The sequence below is a fragment of the Lagenorhynchus albirostris genome, chromosome 6 (genome assembly GCF_949774975.1).
Source record: "Lagenorhynchus albirostris chromosome 6, mLagAlb1.1, whole genome shotgun sequence".
Lineage (NCBI taxonomy): Eukaryota > Metazoa > Chordata > Mammalia > Artiodactyla > Delphinidae > Lagenorhynchus > Lagenorhynchus albirostris.
In genome coordinates, this window is record NC_083100.1 from 49,760,049 (window position 1) to 49,783,112 (window position 23,064).

Sequence of the window (23,064 nt, forward strand, 5' to 3'; positions counted from 1 at the left end):
TAATAGCCAGCGTACATAAAAACTTCCTACAAACCAACTTAGGAGACAATCAACCAAATAAAAATGTGAGCAAAATAGAGTAAAGCATAGAGGAAAACCAAATACGAAAATACTCAACTTTTCTAGTAGTAAGGAAAATCCAAATTAAAGACATGAGATTCCATTACACACCCGTGAATTTGGCAAAATATTTGAAGTCTGTTAATACTCAGTAAAGGATAGAAATTCCCATATACTGCCTGCGGGATTGTAAATTCATATTACCACTTTAAAAAGCAATTGGCAATATACAGTAAGGGTGAAATATGTGTAACCTGTAACACAATTCCACTCCTAGGCATATTCTCTATAGGAACGTCCATACACACACAAAATGAGACATATGACAAGAATGTTCATAGAGCATTTTTTGAAACAGTAAATAATCAACAAAAAATGAAGTTAAAGGACACTTGATGGGCTTTAAAGCACTGAAAATGAACTCATTATCATCAGAGATAAATCTCACAAAGTTGAGTCAAAAGCATGTTGCAGAAGTATAGGTACCATATACCATTTTGATAAGAATTTGACACAGTTGATCACTCCCTTCCTGTTTCTTTGTAAATTTGGTTTTCTGAACAGACTCCTAGATTTCCTCCTAAATTGCTGACAAATTCTCAGTCTTTTTTCTGTTTTCTTATTTTAAGATCTGTTCATTTTGGAAGGTCATCATAATCTCTGTCCTTAGACATTTTCTCTTACGAATTTCCATTCTCTTGATTTTTTTCATGGCTTTAATGTTATCTATACACTGATGACTCCTAGATATATATATAGAGATATCTTTATTTTATATATAGAGATAGATAGGAAGGTAGACAGATCAATCGATTGATCAATAGATATATAATCTCTGCATCCTAGGCCTCTTCTCTGAATTCCACATTCATATATCCAACTAATGACATATCTTATTTATATTTATATGGTGTTCTCTCCCCCCATCATCATTCACTCTAATTTTTGCAAAATCAGTGTAATTCCAACAGAGTAATTATTCCCTCCTGCATATACTGCCACAATTTTGGTCACTGGGAGCTCCTCTGAACCGGCTCCTGTGATCTTTGACATGACTCCCTTAATCTTTGAAGCTCCTTGATTTCTGATACAATGGGATATCCCAACATCACCTTGTACTTTTCTTAACCCACACCTCAAGCCCACCATTTCCCTAAGGAGGAAAATGGTATTAGAGGACACAACCATGGTTCCATAGATGATTGTTGCTACTAGGGTGATGCTGCTTCTAAGCAATTTCAGTGGACAGTATTATATACAATATTTTACTCCTTTTAGTTTTTCTTGTATACATATATATATGTATCCTAACTTTCACTAAAATACCACATAATTTTGTTTCTTTAACGTATTTATTGCTTTATCCTATAGCATATAAAGAATATCAATTTAACAATAGCAGATTACTTTTTAAAAGTTAAACTGCTGCCCAGCATGGTTTTTGTAGACATAGACAAACCTATTCTAAAACTTTACAAAAGGCACAGGCCACAGACTAGCTAAAAGAATTTTGAAAAAGAATAAAATGGGAAGAATCACTCTACCCAAAGGCAAGGCTCACTACACGGCTACAGTAATCAAGACAGCATGATATTGGCAGAGGAATGGACACACAGATCAATGAAACAGAACAGAGATCCCAGAAATAGACCCACATAAATATACCCAACTGATTTTTTACAAAAGGTACAGAAGTAATTTAATGGAGGAAGGACAACCTTTTCAGTAATGCTGCAGGAGCAGCTGGACATCTACAGGTTAAAAAATACAAAGAGACTCCACCTAAACCTCATACCTTATATAAAACTCAAAATGGACCACAGACTTAAATGTAAACAACTGTAAAACCTTGTAGGAAGAAAACAGGAGAAAATCTTCAGTCCCTAGGGCTAGGTGAAGAAGTCTTAGACTTAACACTAAAAATATAATCCATAAAAGAAAAAACTGATAAACTGGATCACATCAAAATTTAAGATTTTGCTTTCTAAAAGATCCTTAAAGAGTATGAAAAGATAAGCTACAAACAGAAGATATTTGTAAACCACATACCCAACAAAGAACTTGTATGTAGAATATATAAAGAACTCTCAAACTTCAACAGGAAAAAAATCCAATTAGAAAATAAGCAAAAGACATCAAGAGACATTTTACCAAAAAGGTAATACAGATGGCAAATAAGCAATGAGAAGACGTTCAAAATCACTAGCCATTAGAGAAATGCAAATGCAAATTAAAACCATAAGATATCACTACACGCTTATCAGAATAGCTAAAATAAAAAGATAAATTAGTGATTAATACCAAATGCTAGAAAAAAATGTAGAGAAACTGGCTTACACTTTTACTAGGAATGTAAAATGGTATAGCTATTCTAGAAAAGAGTATGGCAACTTCTTACAAAACTAAATATATGGTTAGTGTATAATCCAGTAGGTGCTCTCCTGCCATTTATCCCAGGGAAATGAAAGTTACATTCACACAAAAAAATCTGTTTGTGAATGTTCATATAATCTTTATTTGTGAGAGCCAAGGAAAGAAACGGAGAGAACCCAGATGATCTTTAATAGGTGAATAAAGATTGTGGCACATCCATACTTTGGAATACTATTCAGTAATAAAAAGGAATGGACTACTGATACATGCAACAACTTGGATGAATCTCAAGAGAATTATAGTGAGTTTTTTTAAAAGCCAATCTCAAAAGATACAATCTATTATTCCATTTATGTAACATTCTTGAAAGGACAAAATCAGAGCTGGAAAAGACATTAGTGGTGACCAGGTGAAGGAGAAAGGTAGATGGGTCTGTAAAGGAGTTGCCTAATTGATCCTTGTGGTAGAACTGTTCTGTATCTTGACTGTGATCACATGACTCCACAGATGTGATAAAATCACATAGGACAAAAAGGAGTGCATGTAAAACTGGTGAAATCTGAACAAAGCTGGCGGACTGTGTCAATATCAATTATTTGGTTGTAATATTAGACTACAGTTACATAAAATGTTACCATTAGAAGAAACTGGATGAGGGAGGAATCCTCATTATTTCTTATAACTGGATGTGATCGAAAATTATCTCAATATAAAAAGTTTAAAAGATTCAACTACTAAGTTTAAAATATATTTATAGTTCTTTTTGTCCTTGGAATTCACCCCCACTACGCACGGTCAAAATTTTTATATTCTAAAGCTGCTTGAAACAAATCTTTTCTCCATGTAGTTGTATTACCAATTCAATATCCAGTTAAATTTTTTCCATTTGTTTTCAGTATCAGGAATTTTTTGTTAAATTGAGTTGTGTGTGTGTGTGTTTTTAAACACACATACACAGGTAATGCATTACATGATTTAAGTTATAACTACATGGAAAAATATATAGAGAAGTCTTGTTTCCCTTACTGCCCCCTCCTTCTCACCCTTTACAGGTAACTGTTTTCATCAGTTTCTTATCCTTGTACAAATAAATATTTGCCTCCCCTTATTTTACTCAAAAATCAACCTACAATATATGCTATTCTTCATGTTGCTTTCCCCTCCAATATTATTTATTTTGAAACAACAATTTATCTTCTCCTTATCAGTAATACATAAACAATGTCCTCGTTTAAAAAAAACACTTTATTATATTTTACTGCATGATGTATCATCATCTACTCAACCAGTTCTCTTTTGCTGAACTCAGGTAACAAGTAGTAACATAATGAGTAGTGTGAAACATGAAATTTCATACTTATCCTGGTATATCTATGGTATACATTTCTAGAAGATTGTCATATTTAAGTATTAAAACATTTATAGTGTTGCTAAATGCTACCAAATTCTCTATAGGTGGTATACCATTTTGCACTCCTTCAAGAAATTGCAAGCACATGCCCAAGAGTTATTTTCTGTATTCTGTATATTCTGCATTTTTCTCAACTTGTTAAGAAATGGTTCATTAACTGTAGTTAAATTTATTTTATTACGAGAGAGGTTGAACATCTTTTTAAACACTTAAGTGCTATTTGTACTTCACCATGTGATTTTTCTTTTCATGTCCTTTGCCCACTTTTAATTGGGGTGCTGTTAATTTCTAGGAGTTTCATTTATATATACTCCAAATAATTATATAATACTCTATATAAACCATGTTTTACTAGACTGGTCTCTTGATTAAAAGTTTTTTCAACTCTAATGTGGCCTATTTTCATTTTTATTCAACAGTTCCTCTCTCTGAGGCTTTCCCACAAGGACCAACTCTGCATTACCCCAGACATTCTCCCCATCCACTGATCTGTACAGGTATAGAGACCTATATTTGTGGGATTTCAACAAGAGCCAAGTATCACTTCAGAATCTGAAGCAAACCACAAAATGTGTGCAAATGAGAAATGCTGTTGTCCTAAACTTTAATCATTTAGCCTATAATTCCATTTACAACCTGTCAATGTCAATCACAGCCACAAGTTAAACTGCACTTTTAAAGTAACCCAAGGAATACTGAACAAGCCATCCAGCCTTGTACAGTCATGTCTTCCCTCAGGGCAATTGTAGCTGTGGGGCACAGCAGGAAAGAACTGAAAGGACAAAAAGCCTGAGCAAAGGGTTGCTGGGGGGGTAAGAGAAAAAATGAACACTAAGTTATATTTATGTGTGATATATTATTAAGGTTTTGGAAACTGTGAAAGACAACCACTAAAGAAGTCAAATGTCCAAGTTGCACTTGGGAGTTCAGTGGTCGGGAGGCATGCAAAGAGAGACAGAGGGCGTGGAAAAGAAATTAAAAGGAAGCAGGAAGAAAAACAACTTCCCGGAAGAATTAGAATCAAGAAGAAATAGAATTCAAGTATGATAATCTCCTGGGAGATATCTCTACTATAAGATGAAAGGGAAGGAAAAGTTGTTATGAAGACATACAAGATTGGGTTGAGCCAATCTGTCTGTTTATTCTCTGATCACATTTTAAAATAACTTGTCCCAGAAACAGTTTCAGCACAGCATCAACATTACTGTGTGGGAAATTGAGAGCTGGATTGTGGCATAGGCATTATCGGTCACCTGTTCAGACCCGCTTCTCAAAGTTGTAACTTAGAAATCATCACCCCAAATGCAAGTGTGGTGGGGTGATGGCAGGAGTGAATATACCTGGGTGTGTATGAACCGTTTAGGGAACATATCTGGGTATGTATGAGTTCTCCAGGATGGTACTAAGACTGATAGCCAGGAACCACCACCCACCTAGTCAAAAGTAACAGAAGAGTACAGCTGTGAAGCATTCCTCAAGAGCCACTCACCAGCCTTCAAATCATGGTAGAAAAAAATCAGAAGGGCATGACCTACAGTGCTAACATTCCCAATCATTATATTCCTAGGCAGCTGATCTATTAAGCTTATAGTATTTATGAAAATCAATATTTTAATAATTATTTTTGTAGCACTGGTAGAAGAGAAAGTTTGTACTTGGTGGCAAGAGGATCTGAGTTCAAATGATGCTTCTGCCACTTATTGGCTGTGTGGACTTGGGCAAATGACTCAAGGTCCTAAAGGATCCATGACCTATTCTAGAAAAGGGGGATAATAATCACTATTACTGGGAAAATGAAATAGCTATTGTGAAATGGAATAACACTTGACACGTAAGTGCTCATGACATGTACCCTGTCTTCTAGACCATTCTTTAAATTCATTCCTGATGGAAAAATCTTAGTCCCTTCTCTGTCTTAGAAAGTGGGCTTTGGCCTCAATATTGGAATAAATATGGACAATAAAAGTTAATATAATGAAGGATATTAAGATACCTAAGGGAGGGGAAAAACCTATAATCTAACAATATAGAATGTTATAGACACAAAATCTCAGACATATGTTTGGTAACTATTTCTCTTATCTGTCATTAAACTTTGAGTTGGGTAGGGTTGAATGGGAACCATATAATTTTTTGGAGGACACAACACAGTTTTACAACTTTGAATACATGTAAACTTTCAGAATCCTTCAGCCTCAAATTCTGCTTTACATTTCACTAAATAAGTGAGAAAAGTTATTTGGAGAGGGTCTTGAATATATGGCTGAGGGGCTTTAGTGGCAAACAGGAAGCCAGCAAAGATTTTTGATCAAATTATGACACGATTGAAGGTGGACTTTGGGAAAATTTTCTTCAACATTGGTAAGCATTCACTGAGCACCCCACCAAACACAGGATGTATGAAGTAGGGCATGGGATGGATTGAAAGGATGGAGGCAGTTTGCAAGTCATCATAGCAGCAGGATGATCTTTTGAGAGTAAAGAGGGCAAAGGTAGGGCTAAGTTCTTGAGGACAATAAAGAATATTTTTTAACATCTTCTGTGGACTGGTGCTATAAAGATCCAACAAGAGAGCAATAAAGAAATGACAGTGTGTTCTGAAGAGTTAGTTCATGTTAGGGAACCTACTTTGCACAGTAATGACTTCTCCAAGCAACTGTAAATAGATACACAGCAGATGAACAGGGCAATGCTGCTTCTCAAGACTTGAACAGTCACAAGATTAGAAACGTAAAGTATGAAGATTCTGTAATAATTTAAGGAAATTGTTGATACTACCTTAATATCATACTATAATTAATAATGTTCATGAATTTTAAAAATAATTTTTAAGGTAGCACTTCGGCATAGTAAGAATACAAAAAAGATATGTGAAGAGGTTCTTTAAGTAGCAATGACATCCACACTAAGAACATTAAGATTATTAAGATTTAAATATAACATGACTAGCTGAGAAATAAGTAGTAAGTCAAGAACTCCTGAGGCTTGAGTGTTTCCCTTGAGGCTTACAGAGGATATAGTAATTCTTCTGTAAGTGTCTCTGCTTTGACATAGAGATGGTAAAATACCACTCGGCTCAAAAAATTTTTATGATTCACTGGCTTGTAAGGTGAGGCTTAGAGTGAATATTGGAAGGAGAGGAGGACACTGACATTTATTGAATACCTTCTAGGTACTAGTTGAAGTGCTTTACATGTATTTCCCCTAAACATACACCAACTCTTTGCAGTAAGTATTATTAACTCCAACTGAAGAAACCAAGGCTCAGCAAGGTAAGTAAATTGACCAAAATCACTCAGCTAGTAGATGACAAAAGAACCAGAATTATAATCCAGGGCCTATGAAGCCCAAACTCCATGTTCTTTGTACTATACCAAAATAGTCAATTAAATTTAAGTATGGCCTTATAAAAATTTAGGTCAGATAAATATGTCCAACATAATACTGTATTTAAAATGAATTCTGAACATGCTTTACTCTCCCGCTTACAAGACAGTTACAAGACAGCTGTAGCAGATATGTGACCCTGAAAAGAGCTTCTCTTCAATGTGTCATTTTTATCCTTTTAGGAACTGCACCCAAAAGTTGTGCCAAACTGTACAATAACAATCAAGTTTACTGAGATGTTTATCCCAATGACCTGTCACCTTTCGAATGTTCAGTCCCTTCGAATGTTCAGTCTTTTAATCTTAAAAGAAAAGTGAAACTTAAAATCAAGAAGGTAGCCACCGGAGCACGTTGGTTTTTTACCAAATTCCCATTTTTGTTGCTAAAATATAAAGGCAAATGAAATACCAGATGCAATTAGCACATATGCTCATCCCTGTGTGGGATGTATAATTGATTACATCAATGAAAATTGTATTTCAGCAGTACAATGTCAAGAAAGTTACTTCTGCAGAATTACTGCATTTATACAAAAAATATACATATATACCAATATAGGCAGCCAGTTTACCCAGTGGTATTAAAAACGTCTGATGTAGAGAAATGCCTGAACTACTTATATACAATATGCAACTATTCTTTCACAATTTGTTAAAAATCTTATAAAGACTAGTTACGTCATTTACTTTTCTACATTTTACTTTTTCATTAGACAGGAAAGTTTCAACCCAACATGTCATTTTTAAAGGAAAATAACTAGACTTGTAGAGAACACTTAAATTCCTTAAGACTTTTGTCATTTTAGAAAAGAAAGCAACATTTTGTTTTAATGTTCTTTCAAATTCATTAAAAAGAAACTTTTCCTGAAATTTCAAGCACTGAGTTATTGAGGAAAACACTTATCTGATTTAATAACAATGATTATCAAATTATTCAGTCTCCAGTATTTTTGAAAAGTTGGCCTTTTTTTCCCACCTACATTTTAGTACCATACTTTGATTCTTTTAATAAGTTAACAAAGATTTAGAAAAATACCTAAAATATAGAAAGTGTTATTAAAGCTTCTTCTACTGCTTTCAGATATTTTGAGGGGAAAACTCAGAACAACTTGATAAATCTAGTCAGCCATCTCTGAAAAATATTGTTCCACTGAAAATAATCTGTACACAATAGCAAATGCATCCAAGTTACAGGGAATTTGGCCTTCTCATATCCTGTTACTGTGATTGAAAAGTGGACCAACCTTCTATGAAGTCAATTGGTAATGACTCAAGTTTTTAAATATGCCTCTCCCTTTGACCCAATAGCTCTACTCCCAGGAATTTAACCCAAAGAAACTCATACACAAGATTCAGAATATATGTGAAAGAAAAATGTTCACTGAAACACAGTACAAAATTGAAATTAGAAACAACCTAGCTGAATATCCACTGTAGATTAGTTGACTAAATTGTGGTTTTTAAACAATTAAATGTTGTGGAGCCTCTAAAATGATAGAGCAACATGTTCCGACATGAACCAAAGTACATCATCTACTGAGTGAAGAATCAGGTTATAGAGCAGCATGTATATTACAGTTCTAAATTATATGTTCTTGTATGGATTGGAAGATACAGCTCAAGTTTTTAATACAAGATACTTCTGCACAGTGAAGTTAAAGGTGGGAAGTATTTTTTTTAGTATATACTTCTATATGGTACTAGCTACAATAGTATAAATTACTTTAATTTTTAAAAGTCACCCCCAATTAATTCAATTACTTTTAAATGAGGCAATTTTATATAATTTAGTGGTATTATGGCTATAAATTAAAGAAAAAAATCTCATTGTCTTATGATTTCATTTTGCGTTTCAGTTCACCAAGTCTATGATATGTAACCCTTCCGCCAACCACAGTATCTATTACTATCCAGGCGCTGGACAGTTCCCATGGCAGTGTCTGCCTTAGTCCTGGATGAGGCCGCATTGGTTCCTGCCTATTTCAAACCTTCTCCCACCTACTCAGTTTCCATGAACTCCCCAACATCCTTTCACCAAACTCAATTTTTAGCCATGGCCAGTTCCTGTTATACTAGAATCCTGTTATACTTTGTCTTCAGAAGCTCCATGATGGTTTGAAAAAAATTCTTTAATTCCTCTCATTTCTTCTTAGGCCCTGAAAGAAAGGCTCCTGATCAACAAAAACATGATATTTATGATTGTATTTAAAGTTGTTCCTGGGAGATTTCAACAGCAACACTATTGCTGTTTTCCCTAGCCATCTCAATATGGCTAAGATTCCCAGAGAAGCGAAATACTTTGCTGTGGTACCCTGCTCTACTAAAAGACTTGTTGCCAGCACCCACGTCCACTTCCACGCAGAAACTCCACTACTTGAGCAACGCCCCATGTCACTGAGACCCAGAGAAGTTACAAAATTAGAATGAGAACAGTAGGTGCTTAGAGAGTATCTTAGTGTCATTTATTTTGCATGTAAGCAAAACATTATTCCATATGCACATTAAAGAAGCCTCTCCACCAGATTTATCCTTCTATAGACCATAACTATTCCTTAAGTATATCACAGGTCATTGTATGACAATAAAGTCCCCAAATGCCAACAACCAAACATTTTTCTATTTCTTTTCTACAGTGTTCTTCCTCCATGACTTCTCTAAGCTCAGCTATTTTTGTTAGACATGGAAGGAAATGTGACACATAAAGAAATATAAAAGAGATTAAGAAATATTTTTGCATTCATTTAACACTACTGTGTGTCAAAATCTCTTGATGGCTAGTAGAGATGAGGAAAAGGCAATTTGTCCCAGCAATCTATAAATACTCCCTAAGCTATTCATGTTTCTCTTATCATTCATCTAGAACGTGTTTCTACCCAAGATCAAGATATCAATAATAGTATAAAAAGAGCAACTAACACATACTGAGGACTTAGCACTTTTTAGGTACTAACGTAGATATTTTATCAACATTTAATCATTGGAAAAACTTCATGAAGTAGGTACAGTTTACTATTTCTTTTACAGGCAACTCCACTGTTGGTAGAGAAACTTGTTGAGAATTTAATAGATTGTTGTTTTTTCCAATAAATATGCCCTTCTGGAATATTTCAATTATAGGCAAGCATGCTAATAAAGACTTTTGTCTATCACTTTAATACAAATTTATCAGAATATAAATCTACCTGGAGTTAAAATATACCTGTTATATAGTATGATACATGAAATATGTTTCTGTCTTCAATGTATGTATCATCAATACTTGAAGAATCCTCATTGAGCAGTTTCAATGAAGCAAGGTTATCAAGGTAAAAGGAGTACTATAATCAATTTTGGGTTTTAAAGTATTAAAGAGTCTAATTTGAAGAAAGGTTTGGAGGAAAAAGGTTAGCAAGTGTTTTACTTTCCACCCCGAACAAAGATGAGTGAGCTACTGAAAAAGGAAGAAGGAATAAAGTTGGAAAACAAGAACAGAATAGACATTGGTGTACAGAGTGGTATACAATGCTCCCTCATTTAGGCCTGGATTGTGGGTGGGATGGTAACTCTTATATTTGGACACCCAAGAATAGAAAGCTGTGTATCTGGAGCTCTGCAAGAAAGAAAATCCATCCATGTTCCCTACGCCACGATGGCATCACCTAACACCCCAAGAAAAGCACAGGGGATCAGCTTAACCTGACCCATGCCTTTAGGCATATAAAAGAACATGAACACAGAGAAAGCTAGAAGGCAGGAGGGGCATTATAGATTGGGACTAAAACATTGGCTATCCATGCAAATGTAGAGATAGATACCAAAAAGTGAAGGTCATGACTGGTTGATTGTGCGTATCAGAAAGAGAAAGGAAAGGAACAAAGTGGATCCCTCTTCTTCCCACCGACACTGCCGCAATAAATTATTCCAAACACCTGCAAATCAACTCCAAGGCCAGAGAGGTAGGTGAACAGGGTTTCATAAATCATGAAGTGATTAAGTTTTAAATCTGAAATGACTGATCACTGACTTTGATGTGGTTTCCACCCCCAAAAGACAGAAATCATTAATGTGATGTGACTGTATCTACCTGGATAAGAGCAGACTAATTTTTCTGGTACTGAGAAGGCAAGAAATTCAGAATAGAAATTAAACTCAGCTATGGGAAAAAATAGTTATAAATTTTCCATGCTAGATTTTGACATCTGCCAAGCCCATAGCAGGTGATAAGAGACATCTAAAAGCTAAAGTTGCCTAATTCCAAATCTGTCCATTTCCACCACATTCCCAGTGGCCACTGTCTTGGATCAGTCATCATTAACCCCTTCTCTGCTACATACTCTAACACAGGGATCTTGAGTTCTACATTCCCTGGGTTTTTCGAAATTTGTTGTAGACACATCACAGCCTAAGTGGAAGGTATAGGGGAGAAACCAAAATTTTCCTTTGAAAAATGCCAATTTTCTCTTCCTATAGTACTTTTAATTGTTTGACAGAGAATCACTGCTAGTCCTTTCCTGAGTCTGTTTTACCAGGGAATTTACTGGCCAGTTCTTTAGGTCCTATCTTATATTCCTTTGTGTTCTATAGTTTCTTCACTAGAAGCAGTAAGAACTGGAATTTCAGGGTCAAATAGCTTTCCTCAGCCAAAGTTCTCATCCCCGTCAAGTCATAATGAAAAACTTCAAATAATTCTTATTTTTATTTAAATATTATCATTACCTATATTGTCTGAATGCGGATGTAAATACAAAAAGCCACAAATATTTCTCCTTTATCTTCTTTCCTGTTACCTTCTCTTGATTTACTAATCATCTTCCACTGTTTTTACTCTTCCTAAGTCAGCTTATTTTCCTCCATAGGATGTAATTTAACAGCTTGTCTGGTCCTTTTTTCTGCCCTACTCATATATCAATGCCTTCTTGTTCTGGTCAGCAAATCTTCTGCCAAGCATGTTCTCCCCACTCTTCATTAGATGTACTCTTTCTTTTGCCAGAAGCATTAGTTTAGTATCATGCATTATGGTCCAGAAAACTAAATTCTGTTTGACACCATCTACAGAGCCAGCTGTTCACTTTTCAGTTCTTTCTTTATTTTCCAAAGTCATGACCTTCAATTAGAAGAAATTAAAACCACCACCTGTGTTCCCAAGACCTTCAATTTCCTACGCAAGTTTCTAAATACATATACATTCTAGGGATTTTTCTCCTTTCATTCATATTTTCAACAGTTCTAATTAAAAATTGTACTGGTGTGTAAATATCAAATGCTAAGTAACTTCCTATGGATTAATCAATAATGTTTTATTGTCATTTAGTCCTTAGTATCAATGAATACTGACATATTAATCTTTATAATTCATTTTACTTTCTAAAGAGAATCATTTCAATTATAAGAAATATATGGAATACATTTGAAGCAAAGAATATATATAAAAATATTTTGCAATTATATTCCTGTTAGAGTTCGGAGGAACTAATTTTTCAATGTTTTAAAAGTTTTAGGGTGTGTTTTTCTTAAACACATCCAAGACTAAATCTTTAACATGTTACTCTCCTCTAGTCAATGACTATCTGTTATGTTCACTAATTGCATGCCTTTATTCAAGCTATGAATTTCTACACAGATGAGATGAATGGTCCCATGAAAGATATGAAAAGCAATGAGCTTAACTTGACTGTTATTGAGTTAAGCTGAGGATAAGGGCTGTAATTCTGTTTTACCTTTTAAGGAAGACCAAAGACTTTCTACAACTTAAATATGTATTCAGGGAAAAAAAACAACTATGGATTTGAAAAGTTAAGTTAAAAAATGATCAAAATCATCTTCAACAACATGTTTTTGTATTTTTGGCACTCGTGTTGCCAGTGTGACACAGAACCGTGCAATTTACAAATGTTAAGTTAAACAGTACGTTAGAGCTCTTGGGAAGTTTTACTGCTTACACTTATTATTGAATTAGTATATCCTAACTCCTGAAAGCCAAGGGAAAAAATTCTTAAGTAATAAGACACTTCCACAGGATTTGACATGTTCTCCTGCATACAGTGGGTGCTTTCTAAACCCATTCTGAGTCAGCACCTAGATCCCATTATCCCTTACGGTTTAAATATCAAACTCAAGCTCTCTATCCCTAGGGTTTACTGATAAAATACAAGGCACAGAGTTAAATTTGAATTTCTGAGAAATATTTAGTAGAAATATACCTCAGTTGAAAAGGATATATTCATAGTAAAAAGTATTTGTTTATCTGAAATTCTAATTTAACTTAGTATCTTGTATTTTTATTTGCCAAATCTGGCAACACAATATCCCTGAATTACAGGAATTATTTCCATAGGTTCATTTTCATATGATCGGTTGCAACTCTGAATGTAGTCCTGGGCTCATAGCATCCATGAATTCAGATGAGGCACCAGTATTGAGTTACTTCATAAGTTGCTTCATAAGCATCCATAAATTTTTGGATGGTGAGTTCTAACCCTGTAACCAGAGTGGAATAAAGGTTTTATCTTCCAGGAAAAGGCCCTGTGTCTTTATCTCCCTCCTTCTATCCCCCCAGCACCCTTACTCACTGGGGCACCCTTTCCGATTCTTAATAGAGCCATTCCAATGTTCTGAGGACCCCATCTGATTGTACTCTGGTTGTACATGATAATCACCTGGGAAGCTTTGAAAATACGGTAACTCACTCCATCCCAAAGTAATTACATCAAAACCTCTGAGACAGAGTATTTGTTACTCACAGATGATTTTAATGTGTAGCCAGGTGAACTTTGCTAGAGAGGGGTAGTGATATTCAAATTTAGTTGCAAATTCAAATCGGGGGAGCTTTTTAAACATTCCTACAGCTCAGACTTATTTCATGAGAATATCTGTGGGTGGGACAAAAGGACCAGGTATTTTTTTAAGCTCCCCAGGTGAATCCAGCTACAGTTAAGAATCAATGCCCCATAGGCAGGCAGTGTTTCCACAGAACTTTAAATGTCTCATACCACCACCCACAGACATCCTCTTCTTTCTACTCTTCTCTTAGTACAGATTTTAGCTCATTTTCTTTATCCCCACTCCCCCAACACCCCCCTCCAAGATTATTCGGAGTGGCATTTCTATCAGTTGCAGACTTTACTGAAGGTTTGGGGCATAGGGGTTTTATATTTGAGAGATACACACACAAAAAAAACTTTAATATTAGACATCCTTAAACCTCAAAGTTTTTGGTTACCCTGACATGTCTTATTTAATTTGCTCTTACTAAAGATATCTTGACCCATCAAATTCACTCACATTTTTATATAGGGCAACTTAGCCCTCCTCCACAGTGTCTGGCTATACACAAAGAAGCTTTGAAGTTTTATTTTTTCTCTGTTCTTCCCACCAGTCTCTAGCATAAAAGAACACTGCACAAACACACACACACGTAAATCACAAAAGATGATATCAATACCCCTATCGCCAGCACTGTGCACACACCTAGCCCTAAGAAAGCTGAGATGTTAATCAACTTGAACTTTAAGTGACATTTTTTTCAAACAGTTACATAAATAACTGTTGTGGGAATGAATATAATTATAAAATGTGGTAATGAGAATACTCCATTGAATTCTCTAATTTCAAGGCAGATTTTAAACGTTTACAAACACTTGGTTACAAAAAGTCAAAGGACGTACAAACTCAGATTCTCTAGGTAGTAAACTTCTGTAAAAGCAAAAGTTAGAGAAATGGTCAATAAATAACAATTGAAAATAAAATTTTTCAACTATTCCCACCAATTTATTTCTGGGCCATTCAATTTAAGCCTATTAAATATCCTTTCAGTATTATTTGTTTCTTTAATTATCATTTGTGGTTTTAATATTGTATATCATTTATTTTGCCTTCTCAAGGCTCACAGATTGACCATTTCTTTTTATCATCCCAATTTCCCATTCATTCTCAAATTAGAAATGAATAATTAGGAAGAAAACACAAATTGTTTTTAAGTTGAGTAAATGCTTTAGTGGTACAACTTTGGTGTAAAAAGTTGAGTTTTCACATTAAATTTTGAAAAGGGATTTTGTTATTTAATAAGATCACAGTAATAGCTACAAATTACAAATTAATTATCCTGCCTAACAAACCAAATAAACTTCAATGGCACACAATGTTTAATTTCATAAACCCACATCAGCTGGGGTTTGGCTTGTATAGGCTAGGACTCACTGAGATTGACTCTAAGTTGCAGGCTGTGTTCAGGCGTGTTCCACCAAAAGCTACCCAAGGCAAATTCCTCTCGTGATGAAATACAGGAGTATAAAAGCAAACTCAACTGCATTTTCAAGCTTTTTCTCACATTACATCCACCAACATACATTGGCCAAAGCATATAACACGGTGAAGTCCAAAGTCAAGAAACAAGTATACTACCCATCATAAGGTTATAATAGATATTAGTACTACTAAAAACAATTCAAATTTACCACACTATCCCAGATATTTTCATTTCTGGAATATAGGTAATATGTTAATATTTTCCCCCTATATCAAAGCTCAGTGGGAACCTCAAGTCTTTATCCTCTCTCTCTCTCACCTCTTATTTCTTCCTCCAAGATGGAAGAAGATCTCAAGTACAAGAGGCACTAGAGTATTGTATTAAATAGTATGGACTCTGGTATCCAAGTTTTAATCCCTCCTCAACTATTTCTTAGATGTATAACCTTGGGCAACTTAATCTTTCTGTGTATTGGTTTCCTCATCTGTAAAATAGGGATAGTAATACCTACCTCATAGGGTTGTCATCAGGATTAGATGAAATAATCCATGTAAAGTATTTAGAACACTACTAGCAAACAGCAAGTACTCACAAGTTATCTACCTAATAGGAGGAGAAAGCAATTATAAATAGACTTGGGTCAAGGTTAAATGTTTTCATCTCCCCCCACTTTATCCCTTGGAGCATCTTTCTTCCAAGTTAATATGTATCCTCCTTCTTCCTACAATGGGTACTCTGGTAAGACTGACTAGTCAAAGAAAGCTCCATTCCTGGAAAGCCCCACCTGGGGAAAGGAAGTTGGTGCAGTCTTCTTAAGAATCTGGAGCTCTTGTCCTAAAAATATATAAGAAGTTCCTTTCTTTCATGATCCTTTTTCTAACTGAGTAGGAAAATATTCTCCAAGTAATTTCTGCATAGAATGAAAGCCATAATTTGAGCACTTACTTTGGGCCAAAAATTCTGCTAAACATTTTGCATGTATTATCTTATTCAATCTTCTCAAATATACTAGGATATGGATTATATTTTCACTACATACAAATGAAGAAAATTTAACTTGCCCAAGGATTAACAGCTAACAAGTGGCCAAAACTCAATTTAAAATAGATCTGACTCCAGAGCCTCTTTGAAACAGTAACTTTAGGAGTCCTTCAAAATTCTTAGAATATGGCATCTAAAAATATATATTCTGAAAATACAAAATAGGTATGAGATAGTGCTTTATATATAATCTGAGTATGAAGAAAAAAGATCACTTTGGCAGTTCAACAACTGATCCTTTTCCATACTTACCAAGGAGAACCAGGGTTGAAGTTCCCTTTCAGATTCTAGAACTTACCCAAAGGAAACTCAATCAGGCAATCTAATTGTTTCCCAGTTGAATCTTGCTTAGGGGTTACACTGGTAATAGGAGGTTTGCAAACCCCTGATGGAAACAAATCCCACATTTTACAGAGGCAACTAGTAAAGCCAAGATATGTACTAACCCATCTAGTATCACTCAGCTAGTAGTAAACCTGAGGTTAAAATTCAGGTCTCATATTTAAGATTAGAACTCAATTATACTGAGATACTCGATTTTGAAAATGCTATAGCCAAAAAAAAAGAAAAAAAAAGTACTCATTCCGTCACTAAACAATGAATGCTAGGACACTTTCTTCATCACCTCAACTAAGAATGTCTTCCTGGCCCTTGCTCACCCTTCAGAATATTTCCGAGATAATATTATGACATCCACGGCTACCATAGATGGCCACACAGATGTGCACAACACAAGTTGATGGGGGCCTTAACCGTATACGACATAATTTACACGGCACCCGGAGTTGTGCAACATAGTGATCCAAATGACATCCCGCTCATTTGATAAAAACTCAGATCACAGAAAAACGAGGGCTCTGATATTCCCTCCATCCATTCCATGAAATTTTTATCCTCTTTAGAAAAGGGGACAGTGCTTTTTCCTGGAGCATTTTTCACACTACAATAAGCCTCCATACAAAATCTGAAAATATCTTGTTACAAAAATGCAGGATAATGGCTTAGCTCCTGTTATCTTCTTTAGCTGCAGAGTGGATGCAAGTTCTAAGAGTCTGTCACAGATAATGGCAATTTCATATTAGCTCTGCTAAGGTACTCATAACATCCATCCAGTTTCAAAAGACTACAAAATCTTGTTACTTTCAGATTTATATTCTGCATTTTTATCAATTTGTAGGGTCTTCCAGCTATATTAGAGTGATATTATGGTCTGTATATGAAACAGAAAACTATCATCTTAAAATAGACTATAATATTGCACCTTATTAAAAAATACAAGCACATTTTCTCCTAGAGACCATGGCTTACAATAATGACAGTTATCAATATGCAATTACTTTGGTTACCTTGGAACATACTGACATTCATTTATTTAATGATAATATAACACATTTGTATTCATTGAGGTAATCTGTAAATATGATTAAACATGGATGCCCATCTTATTCTAAGGGATAAAATAAAAATTCTAATCAGAGCTTTTGCACTGCTAAAAATAGCTCATATTAAATTGAGAAAATTGCATTATGGCTTATTTCAAACACAATTGCAAATTATTATAAGGAAACAAAATCACAACTTGGATAACTGCGATGCCTATGTGAGAACATTCATTCTACCCTATAATGGGACATTGGAACTAGACTAACAGGGCAAGTGCTTCAATTAACCCATCATTGATTGTTCAAGAGCAGTTGTCCATTTATCTCCATTATAGTAGATGGATGCAGAGAGATGGTCCAGTTGTGTCTAAGGTATATTATTGAGAACATAATTGGAGATGATGCCATGGACTAAACTGTTTTAATATTAACAAGAATTCATTTGGTTGAAGGTTGGAAATATGGCTTAAAGATTCATATTTATATCAGGATTTTTTTTAATGCTCTAATTCATAAAGCTGTCTGATTAGGTGATCAATTAATATTCAGAGATTTACATCTGGGAAGCAAAAAATGTTGGGATTAAAATATACAAAAATGCCATAAAAAACCCTCATTTTAATGTAACTTAACACTCAATTTTTTTATACCTTAAAACACTTTGAAAATGTCACCAGAAACACAACATCACTCATTAAAGATAAGTAAAAAAAGTTCTCTTACAAGTGGCTCTAATTAGTGGTCCTCCTGGAACTTAAGAACAAAGCTCTCTTTTTATTCCATGCCACCCACAATGCTGTCTTCTCTCAACATTATTGTTCTTTACCACAAGCACGTTAGGGGTTCCCTTGTTCAAAAACATCAATGCTTCTAGGCAGGGTTTCCTACACCAGCAATAATTAAGATGCTTCATTGGTCAAAGAAGTCATTTTCCAGATAAACTATAAAGTTTCTTTGCTACAGAGATGAAAAATTATGTTCCATCTTTGTTAATAGTTTGAAAAGTATTCATATGTGATAGTCTTTCCAAATGATACTTTCACTCTAGGGTAGCAGGGAAAGGAGAGAAGTTATACATTAGCATGTGAGTTCCATTCAACTTTCACCAACAGAAAACACATCAACTCTAAAATTCACAACTTTACTAAGAAAGAATGACTCTCAGACTCACAGGAATAAATTTACTTGATATCTATTTCTCCATTTTTTTCCTTTATCAGTATTTTGATTAGAAAGCCAGCATTTTGTGAAAGATTTTAAAGTGCTTAAAAACCAAGGTGTATGTAGAGTAACTTATTTCATTCTTTCATTTTTTAAAACAAGTTATGCCTCTGATTTCAAGGGAACAAAAATGAAATACACCAACTCCAGTCTAACTTGTGCACACGCACCAGAGTATCCCTGGGAAGGATGGAAAATAAAAGTGTGATCTGACCAGCCATCCTGCACCAGGCCATTTAATGGCATCTCTAGGTGGTAGATAATGTGAACTGATATTCTCTATTTGCATTCCATTCTGCTGGCTGGAGATGGGGAAACTGTACATCCCACATTCTTTTGAAGCTATGTTCTCATTGTAAATTAGGATGTGTGAGATTTCGAAGGTAGAAGTGAAACAAGAGTTCTCTGCCTTCCCCTTCAGCTCTTTCTACTAGGAAGCAAATTTTTAGAAATGTTGGGGTTTTTGATCCAGTTCTCTAGTATCCCTTCTCCATCCTAGGGGATCAGAGGCTATTGCAGCTGCAGCACCTTACTATCAATTCTGGCCCTCCTATCCCTGGATTACAGCTGCAGGGTATGTCTTGAAACCACAACACAAGTGGAGGTCTTAAAAGTAGAAGTTCTCCTAGGGAGTCATTCCTGGAACTTAGTGTCCACTTTTTGTTAACATCTAGTTCTCTGTATTAAACCACTTCCTGCTAAAGACTGTGCATCATTTCTTCATTGATCCCTCACTGATGCACTGCCAATTCTTTCAAAGAGCAAGATCATCTCAGAAGGGACTCAGCTGGCACCAAGCTGCTCTTTCAGAAAAAATGTATGTATGTGTGTATCAAAAGTTTACTTATATGCCACCTATTTATAATACATTTACACATAAAAATTCAATATTTTAAATACATACATTATAGATTACAGAGAGAATGGAAAGGGTGATTGATTATGTAGGGTAAACTTTTCTGTATCTTTCAAGAAGGAAGAAAGGAAATTCGAAGTTTATACAGTAAAAGGGGAGCAATAGTGAGTACTTAATTTTAAAAAGTCCTAAAGTACTACTATATTACTATTTATAGCCTGTTTTAACTTGTCTTTCTTCCTAAGAGTTATAAATATCTATATTAATAGATATAATACACTTTTGGTTTCCCAAGGCTTCATTAAAAGCAAAGGTAAAACATTCATCAAAACTGAGGCAAATGACTTACCTACAGGCAGTCATACAGGACCCACCCCCTGCTCTCATCCCATAGCTCACCATTGAGCCAGGGGAGGGAAGTCTAGGTTCAAAGACAAGCCCTAACCTCTGCTTTCCCATCATCTGATGCTTGCACCAAGTACCTAGTGGTCACATCGACATGGATGTCCAGGTTTTCCACACACTCCCACTACCAAAAACTAGAAAGCATTTAAGGTTATTTTAAGAATTCCTAGGAAGTTGGATGATCCAGAAAAGAATTTAAAATAATATTCTGATTTTCTTCATTTATAAGAGAGTCTGTTCCCCAAAGGTAGTATTACTAGCAAACTTCAGAAAATAAAAGCTGAAATATACTTTATCATCATTAATTTGAAATCTAGTTCTCCATAAAATTGATTCTAGAAAGGTTAAAGAATTGAAACTATGTAGGATGGATTTTATTTATTCCCTGAAGAACCATCTCAGCCTCCATGTGTCTCTGAATTTCTGCCTGTTTTTCCCATCTCAGTCTCTTTCTCCTTGATATCTCTCTACCACTGCTTTCAGCTCTTCTCCCCAACTCCAAGTGCATTTTCTGTCTTTCCCTCTCCCACTTAATTTTTTCTTTATTAAATAGCCAATGTATAAAATTGAAATTGCTATTTCCTGTTATATTTAGTTTTAGTTTCTAAAAGTAAAGGATTGAAAAGTTTTATAATTTTCTCTAAAAACACTAATTTTTCTGTACATTAGTAACTGTCAATTAAAAAAAAAATTCCCAGCATTTCTCAAAACTGCTGCCTCACATGAAATGTGATACTCATATTGTGAGCTTACTTCCACTTGGAATCACTCCTAACTGTAAAGGACTTTTTAAAAAAATAATTCTTACATCTAGAATATGAAAATTATATTTAGTTTTGGCAGTAAGATTTTTTTTGAAATCCAACTTTTAACATATATCATGATGGATGGATGATACAAATATCATTGTCTATAAATTTTTTAACATCTTTATTGGAGTATAATTGCTTTACAATGGTGTGTTAGTTTCTGCGTTATAACGAAGTGAATCAGTTATACATATACTATGTTCCCGTATCTCTTAACAATTGATTTTTTTTCTTCTTCACTTCATATTTTTACAGTGTATATTCTAACAGGAGAAAACTTACAAATTTATAAATAAATATCAATTGATTAAAATTCCAGTTTCTCTATATGCTATAAGGATAATGTGACACATAAGTATAAAACTTTTACATTTTAGGGCAACATCAGTGTTGTTTAAATAGATGTATTTTTCCTTATAAAGGACAGATGTACTCATGAATAAATTGCATCCACATTATATTAACATGGCTTTGTTTGCAACCCAGCCAGTTTAATGAGAACTAGACAATAGAAAACAAAACCAGAAAATGTTCTGTAGGAAGAACAGTGGCTGTTCTAAACAGTCTAGCCTTATCTCTTCCTTGCTTCCATCTGAGGCTTCAGCTCAACTTTTATTGCTCTATAATTACTTTGATCTACTGGGTTTTATAAAATTAAACATTTTTAAATAGCCATGTCATATTCCTTTCAGTTTAATTTCAGCCTATATTGGTCGAATTCTGTCTCCTCTTTTATCATGCAGCACTTGGTGTGGAACGTGCTCAGATTCGACCTGGCAGAGTTAATTGCCAGCCAACACAGCTGCACCTGAACCTTATCAGCGACACAGCACTCTGTAGCAAAAAGAGCCCGACTGGGTGTCCTGATACCCTGGTAAAGTTTCCATCCTGAATGACCTTGAGCAAGCTCATCAGTTCTCTGGTTCTGACTCTCCTCACCTGGAAAACAAGAATTGTTGGCTTGACGAATATAGAGCTCCTTGAATAAAAACAGTCTATTATTCCAAGACTTATTTTCCAAATGTCAGATATACCCTAACTGAAGGGACACACTCTGTAAAGGTGAAAGTGGCTTTTGTAACAAATACAAGTATAACCCAAACAAGTCAACATTTATGGAAGAAGCAAATGTGATCCAAGTATGGTGTTTGATGCCATGAAAGATAATCAAAAAAGTTCCTACCCTTGAGGAGCGTAAATCAAATTAAGGTTACAAGGCATTATGTACATAAAGTAAGAGTCCAAAAGACAGATTAGCAAGCACAGACCACAGGAGACAAAATGGCACGAAACGGTGCTGAGGAGAAGCATGATATGTCAGGAAGATCTAATCAGGAAGGATTTCCTGGCAGTGTCTCTGTTCTGAGTGAATCATTGCAAGTAAGGTTTTTGTACTAGCAAAGTGTACTAGGAAAGGGAGGTAAAGAATTTGGGGCTCAGGAGGAATGTATGAAGGTACAGAGGCAAAAGAAAATATTTAAAGGGCAACAGTGGAGTCAATCATATATAGGGGTTTCTTCCCCTGCAGAGTATGTCCTTCAGCACACCTGAGGCAACATAACTGTAAACTCATCCAGTTAATTTATGCTGAAATCACATCAGCAGGAGAGGCTAGCTGTCTGTACTGCCCCTGCAGCTCTGATTCTCAGGCTCATTACAGCCACGGGTTTATACTCCCATGATATTAGACTTCATGATCCAACATCTCCCAGACACGTCCTCAGAACTTACCAGGTGGTATTAATTAGATCACATGTTGCTCTGCCTCCAATTACTGTTAACTTACTTTATATGTTACTTCTCTTACTAGCATTACCATAAAGAGGAGACCCCCAATCAAATACCTGAGGGTGACATCAACAAAAGTCACACTCAGCCAAACCCTCACCATTTAAT